Here is a 14,004-nt window from a genome sequence, read left to right on the forward strand (position 1 = left end):
TCAATCTAGCCATCGAAACAAATTGCCACCCCCCCAAAAAACCCGTTAATCGCTGCTCTTTTTTTTTTTACAAAACCTCCGAGTCTTCCTCCAGAGGTCCTACCAGATCTAAACGCGGCCCACTGAAGCACTGTCACTGGCCGAGGTTGTTGGCTACGCAAAGCAGCAGCACGTCGTCACGACGCAGCACCAAAAGAGCCATGCCGACCAACGCAGCGACTCACTTGGCCTGCTTCGTCGCCTTACAACCCTTTCGCACAGCGGCGCCCTTGCCGCCGGGCTGCTGCTGCTGTTCCTGGAGCAGAAGCGAATGCTGCCCGAGGCCGGCGTTCTTGTAAAGCCACTCCATCGGCGCCAGCTGTTTCGGCGACGCAACAATCGCAACTTCCGCGCGCGCCCAGGCGCGGTGTTGCGAGCTTTTTCCGCTCCCCGGGTGCCGCGAATCCGGCAACAACGCTCTACAAAACGACGTATACTATCGTCGCGACAACAGATCCAGCGCTGCCCGCCAGCACGGAACAAGAAGCACGGCGGGTGTCGGAACGGAGGACTGATCGCGGCTGGAATGAAGTGTGGCTGCAGTGGATCGATGGGCGATTATCCTCGTAGCCGGGGCTCCGGCCAACATCCTACGCAGTCCCGCCTCCGGCTAAAAATAGCAGACGATCAACGCGTCCGATGATCCGACGACGAGGGGACTGCGGAGAGCGGAACTGCGTCGCCGTCGCCGCGACAACGTTCCCGGTCCTCCTCTGGGGAGGGAGCCGGCGTCTTCGGGGAACACGTCAACAGCTGGTTCGCTCGACGGGGACACAAAAAGCGACGACGACGGCCGCTCACGTTTCGCGCAACACACACAAACACACGCGCGGACGCTGTGACACGCACTGGCGTCGGAGACGAGGGGGACTGTGGCTCGGCGCCGCGCCGGAAGCCCAACTGTCAAAAACAACGCATCCTCTCCAACATGGCCGCGCCCTGTTGTCGTCTGCTGCGAGACTTCGTGCCAGCGCGCTAGCAAGCAGTGGCCGAATGGCGCGAACTTCGTCAGCGCCGTGCGTCAGCGGGCGAGAAAGCAGAACACTTGGACAAAAGCGCAACGACGTCTCCTATCTTGGCCAACGCCCGCCTACGCTGCCGCAGGAAGAGTGGAGGGCTCGGAGAGAGCGCAGAAAGGCGAGCGTCCGAGAAATGCGCAAAAGAAGAAAGCGGCCGGCCGACGGCGAGCGGCGGCGGCGGCGCAGTTCCGCGACCGGTCGTCAGAGGTCAAAACGAAACAAGTGGCAAGACGCACGGAACAAAGAAGGAGAAGAGAAAAAAAAAACCGACCCACACCAGACAGCGCAAACCCGTTCGCTCATTCGCTCGCGTTCCTGAAATATAGACGGCAGAGCGGCTTTTCTCTGTTGCTTTCTTTTATCCCCTCCTCTCACAGCGCCATTCCTCCGTGCTCGTTTTCCTGACAGAATTGTGGCACAGGACGCCACGCTCAATACCCACCGTCATAAATAAAACGAAAGAGCTCTAGCATCCGCAACAACCAACAAAACGCTTCCAGATAATTTTTTTTTCTTTCTAGCAGACGACAACCGAAATAACCAACAAAACGCCTCCAAATATTTTTTTTTCTTTTTCAGCAGACGATACCCACAACAACCAACAAAACGTTTATTTCCAGCAGACGACAATAAGTCGACTTTTCTACGCGCAAACAGCCATCGTCTGCGCGCACAACCCCTACGCAGACGACCAATAAATACACGCCTTCCCCCTCATTCATCTAGCTTTAAAATGGCGGGAACGCTAATTAGTGAGCGCGTTTCTTCCTGTCTTTTTTTTTTTTGTTTGTAAGCGTGCCAATCATCCTACCACCACCACGCGACGCCCAGCGACGGCAGACGAGCTGTCGGAAGCCCGCCCAGAGCAGGGTACAAGTGTCAAAAGGGGAAACGCGACGTCCTTCCTGGGCGGGCAAAACAGGCGTGATAGATATGCGTCGGCTCCTTTCGGCGGCCGCCCTTTTAGTCCAAACAAAGCAAGATACGCTTCCTGTCAGCACTTGAACGGGGACAAACATGGAATTTGGACGCACGGAGCGAGCCTCGCACAGCGACGGGCCTTGCCACGGGTTCACCGAACGCGTAACGGGACACCGCTGTTGATTCTCCGCGCTCTCATCATCTGTGGCGGTACAGTGTTTCACAACTCAGCTGTCGATCCCGGAATTGCCTGGCTCGTGACGTATAGCGTAGTCGATGTCCGTGGTAAAAAAAAAAAAATCGCACACAAAAGGTTTGACTCAATATGGCTCCCTAAACAAATTCAATCAATAACTTCAGTTGCGTAATAGCAATCACTACATTAAATTTTGATGGATCGATTCCAGTCAGTAATTAGGTTGACGTTGAAATTCGCAGCACCCGCGTGTTGTCATTCAATCCATTACATTACAATTTAGCAGAAACATTAGTTCCACATTCTGTCAAAGTCCGCCTACGCGCATTCCGGATGATTTAATTTTAACTTCACCTCACTGAACGGCACTTCAAGGCAATCCAAGTATTGTAGAGCCAAGCTGGCGAAAACAACTCCCCCCCCTTAATAGAGAGTTTTAGGAGTCCTGCTGTTCCGTCGTGTACGCAGTCGTGCATTCGTCGCGGTAGAGGGATGAGTTCCGCGGGCCGGCCTTCGCCATGACTGCGCGCGCAGGCGCAGTCGTGTCCCGGTCAACACGGTAAGTACGTACACGACGGAACAGACGGACTGCTAAAACTCTCGTTACAGCTCGCCACCGCCCAGAGCAAACGTTAGCCCACCGAGCGCGTTTATGGGATTCAGGGCCGCATCAAGACGTGACGGGAGGTTAGAAGCGCTCGGCCAAATGCGCAGTTACGTCCCCACCACAGCGGGCACCGGACTCTCGTTCACCTTTAATAACCAGTATTAGTGACAAGATACAGTCGGAACCACAAGTAACAAACCTCACGGGGCATCTGTTCAGTGGAAACGCGAGGCCGTAATAAGCGATCCATCACTGTCCTGATGCGGGCTCGGACGGTCATTTCATCACCTTGGTACGTAATAGACATGGGCTCGTTGTAAGCGCGGCCGTCGTAAGCGGCTCGACCTCATTAGGTCGCGCACGCCATTTCCAAGCGGCCACTTACTGCAAATAGATGGCGGGATTACAGTCACGTCTGCGTGTCCGTCGAACAGCGCGGGCAAAATTTTCGTCGAGAGCTAATCCGATCAATTTTACGCATTTCCGACTCGGATCCACTCAGATCCTACAGTTATGAACTTCAATCTTTTTTTTTTTTACAAAATTAAAGTCATTTCGGCTAAAACACACGACTTCTCCCAAAAGGTGAGGGAAAACGCATCAGGAGCGGTAACCTTAAGCGAAGGCACGTAAGCAGGGAACTATAGTTTCGACGTCGCTCCGTTTCTTACTGGTTCATAAATCATAGCTCGCATTCATGGGCACTCATTTTTCACGGGTTTCCTACGCTGAAGAGAAAATGCCACAGACAAGCGTGAGCTTCGCTGCTCTGCTCTTCGGAAGAACTTTGTATCGCTAACGAAGCTACCGCTCTCATCAGCCAATGGGGAAAGCGTACTCAGGGACGTCAACCAATGAGGGGACAGGACATACCGAGGGATCCAGGCAACGCGTCCTCGCCTCGAGACTACTTTCTTCCGCCCATTCTTGCTGCCTCCAACAATGCCGCACAGAGTTTGCGAAACAGGCACTCAGATTCCGCATTCTGCACTGTCGAAAAAGTGCCCGAGGTCAGTCCAAGGTCTGCCCTCGCAATAGAAAACTAAGAGAGAAAAAAAAAAAAAATACGCAGAGCTCCTCTCGCGCACTCCAAAATGACAGAGGAGACCAAGGATACGAAAAAATTCATCATGTTCGGTGGTGCTCGCGAGAACGCGCCGTGTTGATGAAATGTTAATCGGACCCACGTGCCACTTTCACTTGTAACTGATACAATCATAATGAAAGGGACGCGAAAGCAATTGCTCTCCTGCAGTCATGGACAGGCTAAGGTGAAACGACGGAATGCCGGCCGAAAGATTATTTATTTATTTGCAGGAATGTTTATAATACAGAGGGACAAGCGGATGTGCGACACTTCAGGGACTGAAAAACACACGCACGCACACATGCACACACACACTGCAATTCTACAAATGCGCACTAAAAAGAACACCAGTACTAGTATTACGCCAGTAAAGAACAAAACAAAATGCAAGCCCTCCGCAAATACAACTCGGTGGTGCACGAGGGCACTTATTTTGTTCGCCTTCTCTCCTTTTTTCTGGCCCCATTACTATATGAAGTATCTCTCGACCGCCTCTCCGTTGTTTCAGCTTAGGCTGTCCACGACTGCGCACCGAAGTCTGCGCCATTTTGGGCGTAAAAAAGGAAGCACGTTATCTGGAGCGGTCCCCGCAGCAAAGGCGACGGCCAAACCTCGCGCACGACTCCGCTGCGGTCGCTGCCGCTTCGAGCGCGTCCTTCGGATCTGGTTACGCCCACGTTTCCTGATGACTTCACCGCGCGCTCTCCACGACAACCACGGCGGCGGCAAATGCCTCAAAATAATAAGGCAAAAAAAAAAAAAAAAGCAGGAACAGACACCTCACGCACGCACGGCCGCTTATAAGGAAACCGGCCTTCCAGCCACGGAGGAGCTCCCCGCCAGTCGTCGATCGTGCTCTCGAACGTGTACGCAAATCCGAAACCGCGGCCCGACAAAAATCGGTTATCTTGGCGGAGCCCGTCCTTCGGGGTTACGCACCGCCTGCATAAGTACGACGTGGCGGCGTTTGGGCGTCCATTAAGGCTAATTACGTTTGACCGCGGTCACATTGCGTCACATTGCCCGCATGTTTCGTTACGGCCTACTTAGACTTGCAGGAAGGAAGAGGGAGGAGGGGGGAGGGGAGGGGGGCAGAAGTCGCAAAAGTCCTGCTTAGCACAATCCTACCATTTCGACTTGAGGGGTGGAGGGGGTGGGGGGGAGATAACCAGCTTTTAACGCCACCACGGCTCAAATCACGAGGAAAAAGTGTGGACTTCGGCAACGGACAACCGGTAGAACACCAGGATAACAGTGGCTTAAGAGACGGGCCAAGAAGTAGACTAGGGCTGTCCATTCTATGGAGGGAGGAAATGGGAAAATCTGGGGAAAAATGGACGAGGGCATCGCAATACAGGAATGGGATGGAGAAACAAGGAAGTTTCGTCCTACACTGGACACAAGCGGAATGATGACGATGATGATGATGGTTATATCCTCCACCTTATGACTCCCGACTGGACGGGGAAAAATGTCCAGCTTAGCAACATCTCCCAAACCGGAAATAATAATGTCACGTCTGATTCTTCCATACATACGGCGGGCTTCCATGCCCACTGTATGTACCATAATTTTGGTAATTAACTTCGCAAATTATTCGAACCGGCGCCCGGGTGCAAGGCAGTTGGGCTTAAATCTTGAAGGTACATCACTAAGGACGTAGTTTTTGTGCCAAAACTTTAATTCCATATAATGGGCACAGAAATTGGGCACTGTTGGGCAAAATAAGAAGAGAACAAGATTAAAGAAAATACGCGCAGCCGGATGCGGAGCAGGCAATTCGGTGAGGCTAGTACGAACGAATACTATTTGACAACGCAATAAATTGCAATGTGCAGCCAAAAAGTATATCACATTACACTAAATACTGGATCACGTATTCTCTCTCTCTCTCTCATTCCACCTACTTTGCTCCTAAATCAAGCTACCACATTATAGGTTTCAGATACGTCCCTCAAACGGCGCTGCCGCGGCTACTTGGTCCCCTTTCGCTCCAACCGGGATTGACCGGTCAAAGCCCATTACAACGTAGGAAGCGGAAGGTATATATACATGGCACATAAATGGCCCGTTTATTTGTGGACACAGCGCGGACCGTCAGCGACCGGTTACCGCAGGGGCGCCCGTCCCGTCAACGACCAGACACTTGCATAGCGCGCTCTTCTCCACACGGCAGCAGACATACACTGCTAGAACCATTATCCCCAGGCGCACGTAGTCGCAAAGGCTATTTAGGATCTGGACTGCGCGGATGGCAACGGCTGGCAGGCGGTTTCTTTTTCTGTCGTCTGCTCGAGAAGACGGATCTGCTCGCGCACAAGATTCCTTCGGGCATATGATTCTCTCCGCGTAGAATATTCTTTCGCGCAGACGATGTTTTCCAGCAGACGATTCTCTTCACATAAAACATTTCCTCTATCACACGATTTTTTTCGCGCAGACGATTTTTTTTCGCACAGACGATTCTCCTTCTAGCAGACGATTCTCTTCACATAAAAGATTTCCTCGGTCACACGATTTTTCTCACGCAGACGATTTTTTTTTTTTCGCCCAGACGATTCCTTCCAGCAGACGATTCTCTTCACAAAAGAATTCCTCGATCACACGATTTTTCTCGCGCGGACGATTCCTTCCAGCAGACGATTCTCTTCACGTAAAGGGTTTCCTCGATCAGACGATTTTTTTTCGCGCAGACGATTTCTTTCAGCCGACAATTCTCTTCGCGTAAAAGATTCTTTCGTGCTGACTATTCTTCTAAGCAGACGATTTCTACAAGCACACTTGCTGTTGTCTGCAGCTAACTATTCCTCCGCCTGCATTCGCCCAGAAGGCAGGATGTATGCAGACGAGCTTCTTCCAGAGGGGGGGGGTCTCAGGGCGGCGACAAAGAAAAAACGCTATTGTTGCCGCCCGCCGTCGCCTGGTGACGCATATAAAAACAGCCCGAGGCTCCATCCGCGCACGCTATTATTAACTCGGCCCGCAGCAGCAGCGACAAAGAAAAATTGCATCGAAGAATCTCCGTACGCGCCCAGCCGAAACGGCGAACTAAAAACCCAGAAAAAGACGACGTACAAGGAAGCTACACCACGCGCAGGAACCTGAGAAAACAAAAAACAAAGAAAACAAACAAACAAACAATAAAAAAACGCTCGAAGTAAGGGAGTGGGGGAAAACGCGCATACAAAAGCGACACGCGAAGAAATTCCGACACATCAGCGCACCTTTCGTTTTGCGTGGGATTTAATAAAAATAGTAAGAAATGTGCGGACGCTTGGAAAGCGTGAATATGGGGGACCAAACGGGCACTTCTCAGGGGAAAAAAAATTTGCAGGCCGAGCAAGAAACGACGACGCAGCAACAGGCCATAGCGGTATAATACGCGCGACGAAGAAACCGAAACTAAGCGAAGGCTGCGAGTAGCACGACAGTTTAAATATACACGCGCGACACAGTCGTGTTTATTATTTTTTTTTTTTTTCAGCACACGATTTTTGCGGAACTCGGACGTTCCGTTGGCGCTCACGAGCGTCGCAAGGTTACCGCGATGTTCGTCGCACGAGTGGGCGCTTGGAAAAGGTCTTCGTCGACATCGGGTCACGTGTGCGACACAGCAGGCGATAGCAAGGCCGCCGCAATGCCGACGCGCGAATGACTGACGTGACCACACACCGATAGGGGTGGCTTGCATAGGCATCCTGTATCAGCCGCCATCCCTGTGTGCCGGAGCCACACCAGTTCTTATCTTCAGCATCTGAAAGCAGGCACCGGCCGCGGGCGCTAAGGGAGCAAAGATTCTGCGGCCGCACGTTCTCTGCATCCTACTCATGCCGTCAGGATTGTCCGCTTCCGCATTTGTTTTGCAAATCGCGGAGGGTGCGGCAGATGGGGCGGTGTTATTCGCAAACTTAAAGGAGTACTGACACGAAATTTCAAAGCTGAGATAACTATGTAAAACGCTTCCTTTTTATCAGGAGATATCTCCCAGCAAGTTTCAACAGCAACCGTTCAGCGAAACATATTTAAAATCCATTTTAATCTTCGCCCGCACGAGAAAGCCCAGAGCGGGCCGACGTGACATCATCTGCTACGTGCCCCAAACTGCCGACGTCGGGGCTCCCGTGACGAAGCCGACGCGCTGGCTGTGGTTGGCGCGCGCTGCTCGGGCGTGTGTACACGTCATGGTTTTGCGACTGACGTCATGCTGCCCGGGCCTGTGGGGACGGCGAAAACCTCGGCCGGTCTGGGCGCGCGCGCTTCCAGAGAGGCAGCGATACGGCAAGAATGGTGACGTCATGTTATACATGCTGTCATGGCGGCCGCTCGGCGTTTTTCAGTCGAAACCGAAACTGGCACGAATAAACGACGCCGTAAATGAATGTTTACGCTGCGCTCGGCCGTCTAATCTGTCATTCTATGATTAGTGGGCTGGTAGGCACGCATAGCAGCGAAAACAACGTAACATAAAAATTTCGTGTCAGTACTCCTTTAAGGGCAAGGACAAAGAGATGCGGGCAGGTTGCCGCGCGATGTCTCCTTTCGACGGCACCCGCTCAACGTAGATAAGGTACGCTCCGTGGGTACGCGCACAGATATACATCATCCGGCGTCGACGTTTGTGATGCGAGCGGACGCCCTTACGCGGCGTTAGCGCCTCTTAGAATAGTAGTAAGCCTTGAAATTCAAGCAAAGCAGTTTGTAAGAACCAGCTTTTCGTCAATCGCTCACCTCCATTCCAGCCACAAAAGGCATTTTTAACCTAACAAAAACGCAACAAATATTGAAAAAATTTCGAAATTTCCGCTACGGTGACGTGGGCAGGACTGACGTATTACGGACAAGCACTAAAAATATAGTTACCAGCGTATTAACTCCGAGTTAGCATTCAAGTGATACTACCAAACGGAACTGGAGGCCCCAATATACATTCGCCCAGTTATATTTGTTGGGGGGGGGGGGGGGGGGGGGATAGGGCGGCCGCTAACCACATAAACAAGATTCTGCGGCATCATGGAGAAATCGCCGGAAAGTGGCTAAACGTCGGCATTGCTTCGTGCGTTTTTTTTAGCGTCTCTATTCTTTCTTTGAAGTTCGAGATAAAATTGCTATCGTTGTTATCGGGACGAAGCGGTCTTTTTAACAAAACGGTGAGCGTCTGTTAAAATAGCAGCGAGCCTATTTGATGGTAGTAAGCTCGATAGCAGATATATCGAGCGCGCATGCGACGACGCAATGGGTTGCCCGCAGAACAGGGTACGCGCGATACGCTGCACGACAAGTTATGAAATTGTGTCGACTGAGTCACGCCGGTGTGGTGGAATATATATTTAGACCGCCCGGACAACTCTCAATCGTCTACACACAGACGATTGGCGCCAGGGTATATGCCTCATCCGGAAGATTCGCGTTGGGCCGTCACTGTGCCGCTAAGCAAAACGCCGCTGGCAAGCGCCACTTTGGCGTGGCGGAACGTAGCACCACAACGGAGAAGCAATAACCATCATCATCAACAACCAGATATCTTGAAAGACGTTCGTGCGTTCGAAAGGTTTTTTACGGGGCGTTTTACGAGGGGTGTTTTACGAGGACGAGGACGAAAAAGGTGGGGACAAAGACCTACGCTAGTGCCATCGCCAATACCCAGCGCGATGTTGACGGAGGAGCATGCGCAGAGCTACGTGTGCAGGGGGATTGGCCGGAGATGTCCCGGCCAATCCCCCACGTATGCGGGCAAAAGAAGAAAAAAAAACGAAGGATGAGACGCGCTACTGATCGATGCATCGCCCTGAAAGCTGTCAAGCCCGATGTGGTCGTTTCTGATACCGGTGGTATTGGTAACAGTTCTGCGATGCAAGTGGGGCTCTTCGATTTACCGTTCCGGACTCACCGCGGGTTGTCAGAGGACACCTCACGCCACAGGAATTACAGGTGAAACACGAATGCCGGATTACTTCTGGAATGGTCCGGTACTGTTAATCGAAGAGCCTCAGCGCGTACAGGATATCGTTCCGCGCAGACCTCCGGAATCGAGCGTCCTCGCCGATAGTAATATCGGCGAGCACGAGCTTCAGCATTTCACGCTTTGGGACCGATTTTAGGCTGCGAGATTGAGTGGCAATTTTATTAAAGAACCGGCGTTGCGAACAACTGTAAGTTCTCGTTTGATCTAGACGAGCGGGTTCCGGGAGGCCACGTTCCTGGCGCGGCAAACACGCGGTTCGGCCTGTTTCCGTGCGAGATCGCGCGCTTGGTTCGGCCCGGCCTCCGCCAAGGAGCAGCCGCAGCGGCACCTGCAACCGATGCCACAGGAGGGAGCGCTGCCAGGCAGGCGATAGCGAGGTCTTAGTTGATTGTGTTTGCCACCAACTCCAACTAAAAACGCATGACGCGCACACACACTCCGCTAGAGCACACGAGCTACAGATCCGGATGAGACTCGAAGTACACGACTTTCTCGCTAATTATAGCGAACTTTAGCAGTGCTCATTGCGGCACAAACGACGTTTTCAGGTCGGTGATTTTTCAGGGCCGTCATGTCCGGCGCAAGAAATCAAAACATTAAGCCTAATTCCTGTCGCTAAATATTGCGAACTTCAGCGCTGCTTATCGCGGCATAATTTCTAAGGACTTTTAAGGACTTTCGGGGCCGACTTAACTTTCGGACTAAGAAATCGGAACACTAAGTTTTAATCCTTGCCGCTAAATATAGCGAACTTTAGCGCCGCTTATAGCGGCATATAATTCCTGTTTTCAGGTCGGCGAGATTTTAAAGGACTTTCTGGTCGTGTTAGCTTCATGTTCGGCGTAAAAATTCGAAACACTTAACTAATTCAGTCAAAAGCCGCAGAGTCACGGTGAAGCTACGTAAGGCGCAAATTCCTACTTAAAAACACGGAGAATTTCTCAGCGCGTTGTCAAACTGGTGAAACCCACAGATCGCCCATTGCAAGACCAGGTTTGTGTCAATACTCAACTATCATTGTCATAGGAGGGAGTAGACGCGGTTGAGTTATAGTTCCCTATCAGTGTACTGACCCTTTTAGTAGAGAGATTTTTCTCTAAAAACTAAACTGCTGTTTTTAAAGCCTACTTCCCCAATATGCCTAGAGCCTGCCTTGCCTCAGATAAAGGCTTTTCCCGCTCCCTCTCTTTTCCAGACTTTTATTTGTTTGGGTCCTTTCTCGTTTTATTTCGGAATTCTATAACTTCAAACTGTACTGCGCACGCCTTTGATCGTCTGCTCACCGCAGAGTGCAGACGACCAGAGCTAAAAGCGGCCTGCAAGCAGACGATGCCAATTTTTTTACTTATACATTCCCAGAAAAAAAAAATCATTCAGGCAACAAAAGTAAGAGAATAAAAATTACACAATAAAACGCTACTTGAACAGCAATTCAATTCTTTAAAAAGCTCATGGAACACGCGGCGAATGCGGCGAGAGGGCGCTGCGGTCAACCGGTGTGCTGTATTGGCTGTATTTCGCGCGTTTTGATTGCTGCGATGACATGCAAAACTGGCGCCGACGACAGACCAAGCAAACTTTTTAGAATGATTTGAGCGTTTATTAAGTGCGCTACTAGCATGCACCAAGTTGCAATATGCCCCCTTCGGAGGTTGCGAGTAGTTGCGCGCCGTTGTGGGGCGCCGCACGTGCGGCGTCCACGGCAGACGATCTCGGTAGGTCCGTGCTGAACAACGCAACAGCAGCAAGCCCCGGGAGGCGGGGCGCTTTCAACCTGCGTTTGCTGTTGAATCTCCGCCGCGCAGCTGGGCGCGGTCACGCACTCCAACCGCGTTGCGTAGTTGCGTATACACATTCTCGCGACGGTAACATACACACAACAAACGCGTTCGGCTGTTCTCTTTTCTTTTTTCCTCGCGGGATCGCGTATCACGCGCACCCTTTGTCCACGGCCGCCAGGAGGACATATTTACGACCTAGGCAGAGTGGCGAACAAGACGGCTGCCCGCGAGTCGCCAAAGGCGCCAAAAGCTTTTAGCGAGCTCCCGCCTCGCACCACTTGTATCTCACTCCACAGCGGCGCATTTAGGAGGGCTACTGGTGAACGCTGCGCGTAGGCCGAGACGCCAGGAACGTGGGCCAAAAAACGCGCGCTGCCTTTCCCTCAAAACTATCCTAAAAAAATGTCGGTGGGCAGCGATCATCGCAGCAGACGGTAGCAACTGAGGCAAATTATAATCATTCTGTCTTACATAGGGTTCATGCTGGCTTTTATGGGGGAAAATTCAAGGGTTTTCAAGGACCTTCAAGGCTCTGCACCGCGATTTTTAAGGACCACATTGTCTGTTAGAAATCTAATAAAGACCAAAGGTCAGGGGAAGATGACGGTTCGGAATGATGAGAAGTCATTGAAAATGGGACCGTTGCTGGAGCTATGCTTACAAGTGGACTTGCCTTCAGGAAAGCCCTTCTGCTGGCTCAACTGCTCCAGCGACTTTTTTCTTGCATGGTTTGTGTTGATTGTTTGTTACAGTTATGGGGAACTGTCAGAACTTTACAAAATGCAAACTAATATCCCTACTACACTAGCGTCCGAATGTCATTTGAACCAAATGACATTTGACTCAAATGCCAAGTTGTGCTGCAACACTAGGTTTTGAAATGCCATCGGCTCAAATGACATTCGAGCCAAATAAGCACCGAGAGAGACATTTGTGATTTCAAATGCCATTTATAGCATTCTCGCACGTAGTATTCGATCGGCAATAAAAAATGTAATACTTCCGTACGTAAAACAAACAAAATATTTTTGTTGGTGGAACTTTGTTCACCGTTCATTTACTTAAAATATGAAATCAGCATATTTAATTTTTATACTCTCAAAACCAGTGGGTCAGTTGCGAAAAAAAATTAAAATAAAACTACGCAAACAGGCCACATTAGAGTCAAAACTGGTGTCTCTTCTAATTTGATATCATTTTACTGCCTTAGACTGCTCCTAAATTTGATTGTTGTATTATTGTACAAAAACGGAACGGGGAGACAACAGCGCCACTACACCACGGCGAGCAAATGCTAAAGCTTTCAAATGCCATCAAAATTGTAGTATAGCACGACGGATTCTGAATGGCATTCGAAGCACCCCATTTGAGTCAAATTACATTTGGTTCAAATGACATTCGGACTCTAGTGTTGGGGTATTACATTCACTAAAGAAGAACAACATTTATTCAAGAAAAATTCAAGAAATTCAAGGATTTTTAAAGGCCTACAAAAATTCCAGGACTTTAAGGAACTTTAGCAGAAGCTTTTTAAATTTAAGGATTTTCAAGGACCCACATGAACTGTTTACAACCCCCCTGCGCCCCAAAATAAAGTTTGCAGTATGCATTTAATATTATATATAATATATATATTTGCATTATATATTTGCATTTATATATTATTCCTCATAAATGTACTAGTGAGTACAAATTTTTCCCCTCGACATTCCTGTACAGTTAAAGGAGGCATTGGAAGAACAGGCGCACAGTGTTCCTGCACACATGCAGTTTCAATATTACTGCTTTTGTCAATACGGAACGCAAGAAGATATCATCACCAAGTCTATTTGTGTCCACTGCAAGACGAAGGCCTTTCCCACGGACTTCCCATCACTCCCACATCACACCTGTGCGGTTTGCAGTGAAGCTAATGCGCCGACTCAGCTGGGGAGGCTGACTGTGTGGTCATGAAAGTTGGCTGAGGGTCCTCTTATAAAGAATCGACTTTCCGTTCCACAGTGGGTACAAGCCAGAGGCTTCCTGAGCGCTCCCAGTGCCATCTATGAGTTCCCTTGGAACACCCCTTCTATTCTTTTGGATGACTACTACAAGGACTACAGTTTGGCCTGAATAGCCCAGGGGTACAATCATGCGCTTCGGACTGAAAAACCTGGGTATGACCACCAGCAATGGCAAATTTTTTCAGAACACCCGTGATTTCTTTTTTTTTTTGTACTGTAAAATATTGTCTTAGTTCAATAACGTGCATTGTTTCCGCACATAAGGGTGGTTTGCTATCTTTTAGGCCGGTTTAGAGGTGGGCGCGGCATATCAACACATTTAATTAACGTTTGACATCGCAGAGAAAGTACTTGGCTTGTACCTACCTCGGAATAAAATATCGCCTCAA

General features: G+C 50.2%; 1 protein-coding gene across 3 annotated transcripts in view; it reads right to left on the reverse strand.

Moving 5' to 3' along the window:
• The window catches only part of Arfgap1 (ADP-ribosylation factor GTPase-activating protein 1), a 60,957-nt gene that overhangs the window by 12,447 nt on the left and 34,506 nt on the right, over positions 1-14,004 (reverse strand). The gene's annotated exons all lie outside the window — the stretch shown is intronic.

This window comes from Haemaphysalis longicornis, unplaced genomic scaffold (genome assembly GCF_048455015.1).
Source record: "Haemaphysalis longicornis isolate Haplotype H1 unplaced genomic scaffold, Haemaphysalis longicornis Haplotype H1 scaffold_10, whole genome shotgun sequence".
NCBI lineage: Eukaryota > Metazoa > Arthropoda > Arachnida > Ixodida > Ixodidae > Haemaphysalis > Haemaphysalis longicornis.